Source organism: Macaca nemestrina, chromosome 7 (genome assembly GCF_043159975.1).
Source record: "Macaca nemestrina isolate mMacNem1 chromosome 7, mMacNem.hap1, whole genome shotgun sequence".
Lineage (NCBI taxonomy): Eukaryota > Metazoa > Chordata > Mammalia > Primates > Cercopithecidae > Macaca > Macaca nemestrina.
In genome coordinates, this window is record NC_092131.1 from 82,347,567 (window position 1) to 82,362,812 (window position 15,246).

Genomic DNA, 15,246 nt, shown 5'->3' on the forward strand with positions numbered 1-15,246 from the left:
GGTGAGTCGGGCAAAAATAAAGAATCAGACTTCAAAGGGTTGTGTGCATTAAGAGAAGCACAACAAAGGAGAAGGGAGAGAGCTGCTCCACATCACCAACTCTATCATGGAAGCTCTCCTTATCATTCCGCTCCAGTCCTGTGATTATGAGGAGGGAGTGAAAACATCCACTAATCAGGGCAGTGTGGTGTGCTATTCACAAGCTCATAACTGGCAGTAAAACAGAAAGGCCCATGTCTGCTCTGCTGAGTAATTTCCACACTGAGGCCCTGAGCAGAGATGTTGTGTCATTTGTAACATCTGCCTTGGCATCCAGGAGCCAAAGTAAGCTAGTTAGGGAGTTGCACAGCTTCTTTCTCCCTCTTCCTGTGACAAGTCTAAAGGACTCAAAGTTGTCTGTAAAGAAAACTAGTCTGAGCTCTTCAGAGAGTTGTCAGTTCGATGAAGGTAAGGCAGAAGAGTGTATTGGAGGCTAAGGAGATACTCTGGCTTCTTATTTACCTAGAAGAAAGGGCAGAAGTAGCGTCAGATATGGAAGAGAAACCAAGTATCAAAGCAGAAATGGTCTGGAAGGGAAATCTTTATAGTTGCACAGACTCAGTCTTTATGCTTCATTATTTTTTTTTTTTTCATATAAGACTATGCCCCAATGATAGTGATAGAACTCAATACCACTGCTAACTCCAAGGACACTTGGGTTTTTAACCTTTCCTAATTATTCTAAAGCCCATATCCTAGCCCAGTGCCTTTTACTCCTAATGTGTACACAAATAACCTGGGGATCTTATTGGAATAATCTCATTCTGAAATTCTAGATTGGACTGAGTATCTACAGTTGCCAACTGATATCAGTGCTGTAGGTATAAGCACTCCCTCTGCAGTAGCATGGTACTGCATCACAATTTTGGGGGGTCCTGGCAGGGCCAGGAAACAGTAAAGGCCAGTAAACAGCCTTTACTTTTATCTTTCCCTCATAACTAAGACTTAAAAACTACTGTCCAAAGTGCAGTCATAGTATATAAACTACATCTTGCCAATAGCAAGTCTTATTCCTCATATGGATGAGAGACATAAAGATGTAAAAGAGGACTCACCCGGGCCTAAACAGGTATGGGTGGCCGCTTTCTAATGAGTTCAAGGGTAAAGTAAAGCTATATTGGGTGTGTGCCCAAGGCATACACCTGTGCAACTGCATATTCAGAGAGCCCAGAGAAATTGGAAACTAGAAATATGGAACCTCTTAACAATTTGGCACTTAGGAAATGTATCAAAATGACACAAGGCAAATCAAAGCCATTAGCCATTCCGTCTAAAAATGAAAGTCCCAGGACCATTCAGTATAGCTTCTCTTTGCCTTGAACCATATCATGAAGAATGACTCTCGGCTGATGGTTTCTTTGGTGCAAGGCCCTGAAGTAGGTACTACGGGGCATGTGAAACATGAAGAACACATAGAGTATGACCTCCAGAAGTCTGCTGAGGGGCTGGGGAATGGAGTATCTAATGCACATTCTTGTTTGATGTATTTCTATTATTTTCCTATACAATTTCCACAGGACAGTTATTGCTGCAGTAGTTCCTAAAAGACTGGCTACATCTAGCAGCCAATGCCAAATTGAAGGTTTGTTGCACCAGGATTTCCAAATAGTAATTTTAAACACATTTATACCAAATAATCCCATCCTGAAGTGATTTTAAACTTTTCCACTGCCCTTTCTGTATCCAAAAGACTCTGTGTTAATCATGAATGGGTTCTGCCTCACAGCTTCTTTGAGAGGTTCATCAGTATTCCTCTTTCCATTTTACAGATGGGAGGACTGGGCAGAGAGACATTAAGTGACTGCCCAAAGCAAAAGCTGGAATCAGAGACTGTACTTGGGCCCTTCACTCTCGCCCTTAACCAACTGAGACATCCTGGCTCTGTTACCCCGGCTTCTTGCACACACCAGGCCTGCCAACCACTTTAACAGCCAGCAACAGACGAGTCATTATGAGCTGCTATGTAGGGAAAAGAAAATATAAGCCAGATTCTCATCCTATATAACTCTAGGGGAACTTTAAATCGCCAGATGTCAATCTGGAACCTCTCCTGAGTGCTCCAGCTCTCAGGCACAGATGGGAAAAATCGGGCTTTAAGGATACTTTCTGGGCAGACTTGGAGTCCAGAACTCAGGAATGGGACCTGGTGCTCCAAGGCTTGCAACCGTCTCTTTGAAATATGTCATTTAACCTTCCCAGACTCCAAATCTCATCCGTAGAGGAGGCTTATTTTTCTCATTTGTCTATGAATCAGAGTGTTGTGTTAGAGAATAGGCTTTGTTATTGGCAGACTTGGACTTGTATCTTGTCCTCACCTCTCATTAACTGTATGACATTGGGCAAGTTATTCAACCTTCCTGCGCTTCAGTGTTCTTGTGTTTGAAAATTTAAACATTCCAGAAGCCATTTTCACAATGACACAGTGAGGGTTAGATACGACTAAATAACTAAAACGTTGCTGATACATAATAGACACTCAACAAATGTCCTATTTTTCTCATTTCTTGTTAATATTCATGAATAAAATATCTTGGAAATATTCGGTAAAGAGAAATAATGCTGATATATTAATCCCATTTTAATAAGCATTCACTCTGGGTCAAAAATATATCAACAAGTTATCTCATATAGAAACAAGGTAATTGAGATAAATTAACTGGAAAAAAATAGAATACTAAAAAGGGGTTAGTTAATTGTCCTCAAATAAATGAACTGTTTTCATTCAATAAATTATGGCTTCCTATTAGTTTTCACCTCTGCTGAAAGACACAGTAAAATGTGTTCAGAATGAAGTAATGTACAAAGAAAAACCTGATAACAGTTAAAATCTAGAATATTTTTCTAGGAGAGAATGCACAGAAGTTTATGGAAAAGCAGATATAACCCCAATTCAAGCCAATAAAATCAATGAAAACCTACAATTATACTAGCATTCTAAGACAATAGATGACAAATATGGGAAATTGATAGATTAATTTTAAAAACTATTAATAAGAAGAAAAGGTTTACAGAGATAGCCTAATGTGGATGAAAAAGAACAGCTATTTTTATCCTGAATTTGTAACTGCCCTTTTCACCTTAGGTAAGTTAAATATTTGGTCCAAGTCTCCTCATATATAATGGGAACTATTGAATTAACTTAGTTCTAGTACAATTTTAGGTAGTTGGTTTCTTTCTGATATAAAATATGTCTAGATTTATAAAATAAAGGGCATTTAATACTCTAGAATCAGACATACTGTGTAAGATGAGGTATATCTACTATAAATTTCCATCCATCTATTAATAAAATGATCAAAACCACTCTCCAGTCTAGAGGCAGGATGATGAACTCAAGGTCACAGTGCACAGCACAGTGCCTCTCTGTCTGCCCACAGAGGATCAATACAATTTTTTTTTTTTTTTTGGAATAAAAGAATGCACAACCTAATCCCAGACATGAGCTCCATAATTCGTAAGGATTAATTTGACAAACCTACTATGTGCCAGACAGTATATTTATTTGCAGTGGTATTTGGATATGACGTGAGTACCACATTTTAAAAGTAATTTACCACCATTTGATTCAGAATTTTCCCCAACAGTCTCGAAGGCAAATGAAATTAGTTGACTTCTATTATATGGTAAAAGCTGCAAAGGACAGTGTGCTGACCTTGGTCTGCTAGTTTGTCTCTCGGTGGCAGATGCTCTCAGGGAGGAAAGTTGAGATAAACTGGAGGATTAGTAAAATTCTGAGGGTAAAAGAATTTCTCTCAGCCTTTAGGGAATGGAGTAATGAAGCATGGCAAAGCAAGTCACATTACCTATATTAACTTAGAAAGGAAAATGAGTTTTCTGTTACATGTAGACCTTATTAATGAATAATCACTACATTGTTCATAACTCTGCCTATGCTGGAGAAGGTGAAGTGGACCAGGATGAGCAGAAAAGATGTCAGCAAGTAAATTTTCATGGGGCTTTGACATGCAGACTGATTTTCAAATGCTTTGACTCAGAGGACTCAGAAAGTAAAGGCAAGGAACAAGTAGGTGTATAGAGTGTCATTTTGGTGGGTGAATGAGTCATACCATAGGTTTCTTTCCTGCAAATGGTATTGTCACAGCGTCTGCTTAAGTTATTTGATCCAAGCTTTAAAAAGAAACATTGCAAGTCTTCCTTTCAGAAAGGAGACCCTAAGGAGTTTAAAAGAAATTATGGTTTCTTTTCATCAACACTGCTACAAGCCTTACTGCCACCAGCACTAATTACTGTAGCTCACAAACCCTGTACTCTTTCTTCAATTTAAGGCTTCAAGAATACTCAAAGCTAAACAGTGGAAATCCAACACGGATGTGGGCTTTTTGCTCTCATTTTAAAATGCATTATATAAGAGGGAGAATCCTTATCTGAAACTACAGGTTTGAACACACCGTAGGTCTTAAATTAGACCTCTCTTTGAAGCTTAGTAACAGAACAGTAGATGGGAACACAGATACAGCTGAAACTTATATTCTGGTGGTGCAACTGCAGTGCCTTGTCTATAAAGAGGCTAGAAAAAGATGGGCATAAACTGAAAGACTAATACTAAACAGCTGTGCTTATTTGGGGACAAAATGTGCATTGTTGGGAATGTTTTCTTGAGATTTATTCCTAGGAATTATGTACATATGGAAGTCAGGTTGACTCTCCTTTGGAAGAAAATATTTCCCCCCATGAGGGAAACAAGCTTTTTTAATCACAGTGGTGTTGAAGGTAGAATTGTAGGAAATCCTAAACAAAGGAACAGTCCATCTGAAATTTGCAGTATCATTTAGACTTTTCTTTCTTCTCGTAGAGCATATCCCTCTGTTCACATGATTCTGTTGTACTTACCACACTATGTATTCGTCATCTCTTTGTTGTTATTCTCTCCTTCTTACTCATTATTGCTTATATCTTATAGAACAAATATATATTATCTATTATAAAGCCTGATTTAGAAAAAAGTCTCGTATACACACATATAATTTGTTTCTTTACCTTTTTAAAATTCATTTAAAGATATCAAAATATTATACAGAGTTTAGAATTTAAAGGGACTAAATCACTCATAACCTCAGTGCCCTAGCCAGCAAATGTTAATTTAGGAAATGAATATTTTTTTGGAAAAACCACAAATCTAAAATTAAAAATAATTTTACATCTCTAGGTAGAAAACATAAAATCATACTCAGAGTGTTCTTAAAAATATATTTCCTATATTTAAATTTCCTTAAAAGCCATAACACTTCATCAAGATGTCTTAAGTGGGTGAAGATGATCTCATTTAGCAGATGAGGAGAAAGAAAAAGAGCTTTACACAACTATTTCAATGACAAAGAATGGATTAGATTTAAAGCGATACTTCCAGTTCAGGCTCAAATGGTGGTGACATACTTTCAGGGCATGGGCAGGGAATGGGTTTGGAATTGTTTTTTGTATCAAAAGGTTGGACTGAAAATTGCCTTGAAAATATCTTCTAAATTGTAGGCCTGACAAAAAAATTATTTGAGGAATGTGTCTGTTTTTATATTGGACTCAAATTTTCCAAGAACAAGATCTAAGCAACCCCTTGACTGTTAGGAGTTGTGATTTATACCTGTATTATTTTCCTGTGTTGACAGATAAGATCACAAGGCTCTGCTTTCTGGAGGCAATAGAGAACATTTCATGGGAAATATAAGTAAATATAATTTGATTTTTAATTTTTCATACTTAGTACTGATATAAAAATTGATTATTATAAAGCCAGTAGTAACCTAGGTATCTTAAAACAATGGTTTATTTTTGCTCTTATATTCTTAAATGAAAACAAGATATGATCTCTAAAATAAATTTTTAATGTTCCGTTTTCCCATAGCATTGTGGTTACTGTAAACAAAACAGTTTAACAGATATGATTTCTCTCCTCCTGGAGTTTGGTAAAGACAGTTGGTTTAAGACTAAAATGACCCTTCTACTTCACATATCATATGGTTAAGCCTCATGTTGCCTGTCAGTGTTAGGAATAGATTTGGTGATCTCAAACCAACACAGCATAGTTAACGCAGAAGGGGGTCAGAAGAGGAAAACTTTTTTTTTCCTTCACTAAAGTATTTGATAAAAATTGTTTCTTCACATTTTCTGTGACAAATGTATGCAAGTGAAAAAAAAAAAAAACTAGCTCTTTTTGGATAGGTTTGAAGGAATGGGAAAGTAGGTCAATAACTGATCAGAGTAATTTTTTAGCCAAATCTTTATTATATCAATACCCATACCATGAGGAAAGTACTCCATAGTCAAATGAGAAATGCTGCCTATTGAAACCAATTATTCAAACCAAATATTTTCAAAGTGTTTTTGAGGATTAAACTGACTAACTCCTCTTTAGGCTTCCCAGCCCCTAGGTGCCACTTCACGTGTCTTTACATGATTCTAGTTAATCCCAGGCAATGTGCCTTGCATTAAATAGTGCACAGAATACAGCTGGTGAGTGGATCTGCTGCCCCAGCACAATGCTTGGCCTTTCAGAAGGACCTAGAACCATCAGTTTCAAGGTAGAGCATTAGAAGTTCTATAGGTATTAGCCATGTTTGACAAAATGCATGTGTTAAATATTTAGTTAATGCTGGCTTCTGGTATTGGATTTCTAGGAAATCCAAAGTAAGAGGTAGGATGGTAAGAGAAATGGATCTCTTTGACAGTCTTTAGCCTTTAAGAAATTTCATAAGCATCCAAACTATTGCCAGAGGTAACACATTTTCCATTCTTACCGTAGTGACAGCAAATCCAGGCCTTTGGATTGGAGCACTATTTTAGGAATTTCTTGTAGCTCAATGCATATTTCTTGTAACAAGTTAATTCCAAACCACCCATTATGATATAAGTGATTACTCAACCATAGCATGTGCCAGGCATTCTGCTAGTCATTGAGAAAAAACAAGATGAATAATGACAGTGGTTAGAATTGCAATGGAAGGTAATAGGTGCTATAAACAAGGAATACCCAAGGAAGAGTAGGGTGGGAAAGTTGCTGAAGGAATTGTAAACAGAAAATGTGATACTTAAGTGGAGACAAAGCTAGACAAAGTTTAGGAGGGCATTCCAAGCAATGGGAAGACTGCATAAAAAGAAGTGTGGGTGTGGTGGCTCACACCTGCAATTAGAGCACTTTGGGAAGGGGAGGTAAGTGGCATTGCTTGAGCTCAGGAATTCGAGACCAGCCTGAGCAACATATTGAGACCTTGTCTCTACTTAAAATTAAAAAAATCAGTCAGGTATGACGGTGTGCACCAGTAGTCTCAGCTACTTGGGAGGCTGAGGTAGAAGGATTGCTTGAGCCTAGGAGATAGAGGCTGCAGTGTGCCATGATCATGCCACTGCACTCCAGCCTGACAGAGTGATACCCTGTGTTAAAAATAAATAATAATAATAATTTTAAAAAGACAGAAGCGAAACATCATAGTGGGTCCTCAGAAATGAAACATGATGCAGTTTGTTCCAGGGAGGATGGTTTCAGTGGTGTCTGAGGGTTAGTCCTGTGAGGCCCTGAGTAGACTGGTGAGATGAAAGATCTTGCCTGGGTGATAAAGCATGGAAGGGCCTAACTGGCCTGCCAAGGGGCTTGATTCCAACCCATCTGTGATGGAATACTATGGAGGCCACGGAGTATCTGGATCAGACTCACACTTCAAAACAGTAACATTCATTGCAGCATGAATGGTAGATTGAAGGGAGGAAAGGGTAGACATAGGGATATCAGCTAGAAGAACATTGTACTAAAACAAGTTGCAGGTGATCAAGGCAAGGTAGGACGATGATGGAAATGTCAAAGAAATATTTTAGAGGTGGAATTGATAAGACTTAGTTACAAACTGAAAGTAGTTGATGAGGTAAAGGAGGAATCTAGGACGAAGTCCATGTTACTGGCTTGAGAACAGGTGACAGAAAGTAGGTTTGATTATGAATTCCATTTAAATTGATTGAACTTGAGGTATCTGTGAAACATACAGTTAGAGATGACTATTAGGGTGTGTTATATTATATATGGGTCCGGAGCTCAAGAAGGAGGTCCATTTGTGAAATGGATAATTGTGAGTCATCAGCATATAATCTAAATTAGAGAGTCTTTAGGAGATTTAATATGATGGGGACAGAGGAGACATTTTAATTGAGAGAAGAGGAAGAAGGTGCAGAAGATGAGACACTGCCCCATTAGGAGGATGATGCAGGACATTTCAGAGGTTGTTGCAGGGGTGGTTCTTACTCATTCTTACAACTGAAGCACAGACAGACACACACCACTGTTCTGAGTTTGGGCAAAAGCCTGAGGCAAAAGGAAAGAATAAAAGCTGATAAAAGGTTATTCTCCTCTCCTAACAGTTGCTCTGGAGTTCTTTAACTTGGTCATGATTATCAATAAATAGAGGTACTTGTTATCATGACATGTCCTGGAAATGTTCCCCTAAGATGGATGTTTCTAGTCTGCAAAGTGAACAATGAAGATTCTGGGTAAGACGAGAGGGGAGTGAAGGACTCTGTCCTTCTACATGATGGTCATCTTGTTCTGACTGTTTACAAGACTAATGTTGTAATTAGGCACTCTCTGGGCTAAACCTTAACCTCAAGGCCTGCCTTTATTATTCTAACACTATATCTTTAAATCCAACTGGGTTTTCAGTCTATTCAAGGGTATCTATTTATATGTACATGAGATATCATACTTTAAGAACTTTAATTACTTGGGTGTTATAGTGTCATAAGTACTGGATTTAAACTCAGAACATCTGACTTTGATTTTCTGCTCTGTCACAGATTAGATTTGAGATTAAGTCATTCTCCTTCTCTCAGCCTCTAGCCCAAGTTTATAACATATGACAGGGTTAGACAAGATAACCTGTAAGATTTCTTCTCTAAACTTTCTAGAAGGGGTTGATAGTCAGATACAAGTAAATATGTATTCATTTTCTATCTCAGTTATTTACTTGATGAACATGTATTAAACACAATTTAGGTGCCCTGGGCACAGATAAATAAGGAGCTCAGAAACTAGTGAAAATTAGATATATATTTTTTTCCTTAGGTGAAAACGTATTTTCTCAAAAACTAATTCTTCAAGCTGTGGGTCTTTTTTTTTAAATGAGTCAAGCTTGGCATATGGGTTTGGAGGTCACTGTAAAGGAAAAAAAGCATTTATTGTCCAAAGTGATATCCTGAGAAAGTAATCTTGAAACTGCAGATGCTGAGGGACACAAATAACAACACTTTGGGAAACTTTTAGCAAAGAGTAGTGGCAATAGTTAATGGTTAGAGACATTCTTGTAAGACAGTGATCTAAAACAGCAGAACTAAAACTTTTGAAGGCAGATGTAGGAGATAGGTAATCAAAGGTATGAGAGAAGGATAAGCATGTGGTTCTGAGGTCATCCTGTGGATATGGAGCTCTGCCTAGGTATCTATGTCTCATGTGCATGAATCTGAGTAGAGACTAACTCAGATGTTCGTATTTCTGGAGCATCCCTCCTTTTTCTTTTCCACCTGCTCCATCCAATAGAATATAAGTTACCCTTCTGTGAGTTATGAAAGCAACTTTTCTACTTATTTAGGAAAGGTAAGACACTGGGGAGATGAGCAAGTGCTGATAAGAAAGATAAAGATCAGCTCTGCAACCCAGAATGATCTGACTAGGAAGTTAAGCTTGCTGTCTAATGGCATTATCTCTCTTTTCTCATGTTTGTTTCTTCCTGTTCAAGATCTATTTTTTCTTCTGTTGGTAACAGTAGTCTATTTTTCTTTTAGAAAACTACTCCACCATCATCTGATGTGGTTCTGATGGCTGTGCATTTCTCAGCTTTATCCTTAGCCTGTGGGTAAGTCCAAGACTCATGGAAAACCAATTAGACTATCTTTTCTTGGCATTTAGAAATATTGAAGAAGAATGATATATGCCTGGGAAATGGTTGGTGCAAAGTCACTTGCTGGTGTAATGCCCCTTCATTTTGGTATTTGGGGCAACCTTGACTCTCACCTTCCCAGAGCCTACTTAGCTCTTTCTTCAATTTGCTTTTCTTCTCAATATTCCTTCAATAAATTCCTTATCTCTCTATGCTGTACATTCTAAGTTCATTATGTTCATATTAAGTAGCTTAAACCTCTTCCAGATGTCACTCGATCCAAGGAGCTCTTCTTGTTCAGAGAAAGGTTAGGAAATGCATTTTGAAGTACACTTGGGAGACAAAGGGCAGTGCCCTGGGTCCCCTGTTTGGCTAGGTATGAGGAAAAAAAAAAAGGAAATTCAGACTATTGGAAGATCTCTTTTAATTGAAAGTTTTTCTGTGGCATTTCTGTTCTAAAGAGATGGGTTATGAAAGCGGAAATCTTCCTTGACAACATAGGGGCTTCTTTAGAGGTTGTGACATATCCCTGGTCATGAAGCCCACTGCTACTGCAGGAAGATGGATTTCATTTGCCCCAGCCTCTCTCTCTTTTCTGGTAGATAATGTAGAACTTTCAGGAGTTTCCTTCAGTTTCTGGGGCCTTGGTTCTTGAACAAAGAGATTCCATTATCTTCTACTCTTTCTCCAGTCTTGTCTACAAGTCATTTGTTACATTACAGCATTTCCTGAAATTTAGCAAATTCTTGAAAAGAAAGATTTAATCTTCTCAGGAGAAGCTGGGGAAGATTTATAGACGCCTATTCTTAACATGTCAAAATGTGGCTTGGCTGCTAAATTTACTGGGACCGCCTACACAGCTGAGGATTTCTGTGACTCTGCTGGAAATAATGGCTTTAGGAGGTAACCAAACAGCATTAGAGAAAAACATTTGAGAGAAAACAGATTTTTAGGATGCAGAAGTATTTCTTGTTTTATAAAAGAGCATTACATTTTTAAGAGCTCATTAAGTTGTTTTCCTTTATATTTGACCCCAAATTAGAGTTTGGATTTCTTAATTTTCTCTTCTAAAATCATCTGCAAGGTGTTGGTAACTTGAGTTTCCAAGTCTTCAAATGCCATACAAAATGAAAGCATTAATTCTTAGGTATTATTATGGAATGAATTGAATTCTGTTAGGTAGCCTTGTATAATACTTATTTTTTCTGTGCTTAATCATTACAGGTAATTTAAAATAAATACTTTTGCAAGTGAACCAATAGAAATATTTTACTGTCATCGAACAGAAAGCTAAAAACCTAATTACAAATAATGTTCAATACATACCGTGTTGGTTTCTTCACTCTTTCCATATCTTTGTTCACTTTACTTAACATTCACCATTTCTCCCCTCATAGATTCATACACTGGCATTTTTTTCTTCATTTCATTGAAGAAAATGGTACTCTGTTACACAAATCTGCTCCCTATTTCTTTGGAATCTGTATTCAGTCAGTCCCCACAGAAAGAATAGGTAATGAAATTCTATCTCTCAAGTGTATGTAGACATATCAATCACTTTAAGTGGAAACAATCATTCCTCTGCCATTTGGAGCCAACATCTTTGAACACAGAAGCAGCACCATTGCTTTCTGTTGCTAAAAATAGTTTTTCCATAAAATGCTAAGGTTTACCTTCCAACCACATGCCACAGAGGTCAAGAAAAGCAGATTTCCTGATAACATTTGATTTGAGCAAAGGGAGTGATAAAAGGTACGTTTTGTAATCTGGGTTCAAAGCCGACTGAAGACGTGGAGTCCAGTGAAGATAATCGAGCAGACCTGCGCTGTCACCCTGCTACTATTCAGTGATCTCTGCCCTGGATTGGTCAGGAAGTACAAAGACTTATAATTCTTCTCCATGTTGTTGATAGTCAATACTCCCAACTCTAACATCTCCTAGACAATTCAGCATCTTTTCTCCCTCCTAAATAAGCAAAAAACATTTTGGATTTCTGATGCCACCTTTTCCTCAAGAATCATTATACACGTTTAGCTTTTGTTTTGATTTCAGTGCGTTAGGAAGTTGGCACCAGGAGATACAGAAAATAAGGCACTTGACCTCTTTCATTGCAACTGCCCCCATCCTACATGCCTCCCCTACCTGCCATAAACTTAAAAATCCATGCATATTTAAAATACTGCTGGCTAAAGGCATGTTGCTGATGGATTAGAGAAATATCACGTTAGCACAACGCATTCTAGTTACAGTGAGGTGCTGCTGTCTCTACCCAGGGCATTACTGCTGTGAAGCAAAACAGCTCTCACTTCCAATCCCCAGATACAGAGCAGTATCAATGCAGAAATATTAAAGAGAAAATTAATAATTTATTTCAAAAATTCATTTGCAGCTGCACTGCAGTGAATTAATTACTTTTTATATTTCTCCTCTTATTCATCCCTCTCTCTTGCTAATGATCATGGAAAAGGATGTAAGTATGGTTGGAAGAGGTGGGAGTCTGGTGCTGCCAGAGCAGAAAGCACAAAGAAGTATGTGCTTTTATGTGGGTGCCCTAAGAGACATGATAAGTGAAAAAGGATAAGTTAAACTTAATCCTATCTTCTTTACACCAAAACCAATAGAAAACCACATTACTATGTTTAGGTTCTACTTAGTATTTTAGAGGAGAGACAAATTAAAATCCAGCAAGCAAAATCTCAAGTTATTAAAAAGATTAATCTGTTGTTTATCACTATATCATCTATGCAATTCACTTCCCTGTATGCTCATTAAAATAGACCACACAGACAAAGCAATTGTATAGTTTTGCTTAAGTGTTACATGGAGCTCGTGTACTGACTTCCGGAAGGGTTGGGGTGGACACAGTAATTTTTGCATAACACTTGCTTATCACAACTTGCCAGATGACTCTATGGTGACATTATGGCAAGGTTCAAATCCATAGCCATTTAAATCATTTTCTGAGCTAGAATAGAAAAATCAGTCCGAGAAATTTCATCTACCAAACCTCAGACTGAGGCAAAGCAGATGCTTTCTTCCATACTTAAAACGCTCACAAAACAGGAAGATAGTTTCCATCATGCCAGTTCAAGCTACCATTTTAAAGCAAGCAAAAAGATGTGCTTTTTAATATACCTTATTCTAAGTAGCTAGTTTAATGGGAGAAATAACCTTTGTACTAAAGAGATTTTGAAAAAACAAATGAATGCAAAAGCAAATACTGAATTTTCTCTAATACCCTCATTGCTCTGGCACAGGATCCATAGCCATTTGGGTACCAAATGATCCCCTCAGGGATAAACAATTTCCATGGGTGCAATTGGATGTTCTGGCATGTGTATCAGCAGAAAGGGAGAATAAAGTTAAGGGAGAAGATAGAGAGAAATCAGTGTTTAATTTTATCCAAAAGATAAGAGACAGAGGAAGAAAAAGAAGTACAGCGAGGAGGGTATCAAGAACCAACGTTGATGGTGTCAGGGGCAGATACTCCTCTGTTCTGTTTGTTTAGTGAAACTATCACCGTGAGAGCCCATTGACTCCTCTGTGAGAATCTGTATAGTTTGCATCATGACACTGTGCCCCAGACTGTCTTAACGACTCACTGTCCCTGTTTTGACACAACCTAATGTGATCAGGAGCTCATCAGCTAATTCAAAATTTGTTTTCTGAAGGTTGAAATGAGACACCATCTAAAGGTGTACTTGCTATAGTCTCACCTCTGAGTAAGGAAACAAATGCTTTGTGACCTTTTGTCTTTCAGTACTATATGATTTGGGATACTGTAGCTCAATGTATCATTATAGCGCTTTCCTTGGATTTCTAAAATATGCCTAATGAGTAACCAAATTAATCAATCCCAAGTGTCTTGGTGGAAAAGATTTCCCCTCCCAATATCAAAAACCCTTCAGATAAGATGAATACATAATAAGGCCAATGTTTATTTATGTAGCTGCTGTAACTTAAAAGAGATCTATCTGAAGGAAGCATTTATTCAATATCATCAAGCCACTGATAACTTCCATGCACTCAATATACTGGTCCATTGGCTATGAATGCATTCTTACTTTTACAGCTTCCCCAGAAATTCTTTATCTGAAAAGTTACCAAAAAGCAACTCATCATATCATACAGTAAGAAACTAAAAATCTATACCTAAGACATATTGTTGCTGTTCCAAACAAACCTGGAATATAATTTGATAATTCAATGAAAAATTGTTTGTTTCATATTGTGTATGTTAAAAGAAGTAGCATTAACTGGAATCATCAATCAAAAAATTTCCCCAACATCTCCCGGCAAGTGATTGCAACAGCAGCTGGAAATTTGGTAGACATCTTTCCTTCCTAATTCCTTCAGCAAGAACATTTAGAACGCTGTAATGATTGGCTCTAAGGAATCTTGTGTTTATGAAAAACTATCCTGCTTCTGCCTTATGCATTCAAATTTGTCTCCAAACAGACTCTTTGCATGCCCTGAAAGCTCCCAGAGGCTTTTGACTACGTAGTACTGCCCCCATGTGGGCCAAGGGTGTCAATCGTACAAGGAGCACCTGCATTGCATTTTTGACATTAGCAGAAGGAGGTAAAAACTATTATTTTTGGTAGTTTTTATCCTATACATTGATTTGAATTTTCAAGGGAAATAAACTTTTCCAGTCTCAGAATTAGTCATAAAAAGTAGCTGGGTTAAGATGCCTGGAAATAAAGAACAGAGGAGAAGGGATCCGAAAATCTAGGCCAATGTTCTCTCTCACCTGGGATTCTTGTTTTTCTCCCCCCAGAAGGTCAAATCTCAGTTGAATTAGTATGCAGATCACATACCCAGCAACTACAGTTCCAGACTAGGGAATGTGCTAATTGGCTCACCCACCTGAAGTACCGGGGTACCAGTCGTCTGACACATAGCCTCTGAGGGAAGCAGGACTTAATGCAGGACACAATGTTCTCATCACTCTGCACTGTCTCCTATCCCTGCTTCTAGCAAGCAGCCTGGCCATACGCAGTGATGGCTGGAGCACTTTCATAATTATTCCCGCTTCCTAGACTAATGTGTACACTTGGGATTTTAAAATGCTATCTAATTCAGAAGAAATTAAAATTAAAGCCAGTGTCCCTCCAGGCTCCTTTCCCCATACATTTCTCCTGTAGTGTTCCAAATAGTGCTCTAAATAGCATCATGCATAAAAAGGTAGGTTAGAAACTCAGCACTGGTGGTGTTAACACCCTTTAAGTCTGTCGTAGCGTTGAGAATATGGTTAAAACTAGTCCCTTACCAGACAGTACAATATAAAAAACAACCCTTTTGCTAGTCCTCAAAAAAGTTAAATAATTAAACCCCT

General features: G+C 37.8%; 2 long non-coding RNA genes across 2 annotated transcripts in view; one reads left to right on the plus strand and one right to left on the minus strand.

Moving 5' to 3' along the window:
• The window catches only part of LOC139364326 (uncharacterized), a 317,275-nt gene that overhangs the window by 288,055 nt on the left and 13,974 nt on the right, over positions 1-15,246 (plus strand). The window contains exon 7 of the long non-coding RNA XR_011625979.1: positions 9,814-9,884. This is a non-coding gene — a long non-coding RNA (uncharacterized lncRNA). The remainder of the gene's footprint in view (positions 1-9,813; positions 9,885-15,246) is intronic.
• Positions 1-15,246, minus strand: part of LOC105477890 (uncharacterized) — a 197,432-nt gene that overhangs the window by 32,198 nt on the left and 149,988 nt on the right. The gene's annotated exons all lie outside the window — the stretch shown is intronic.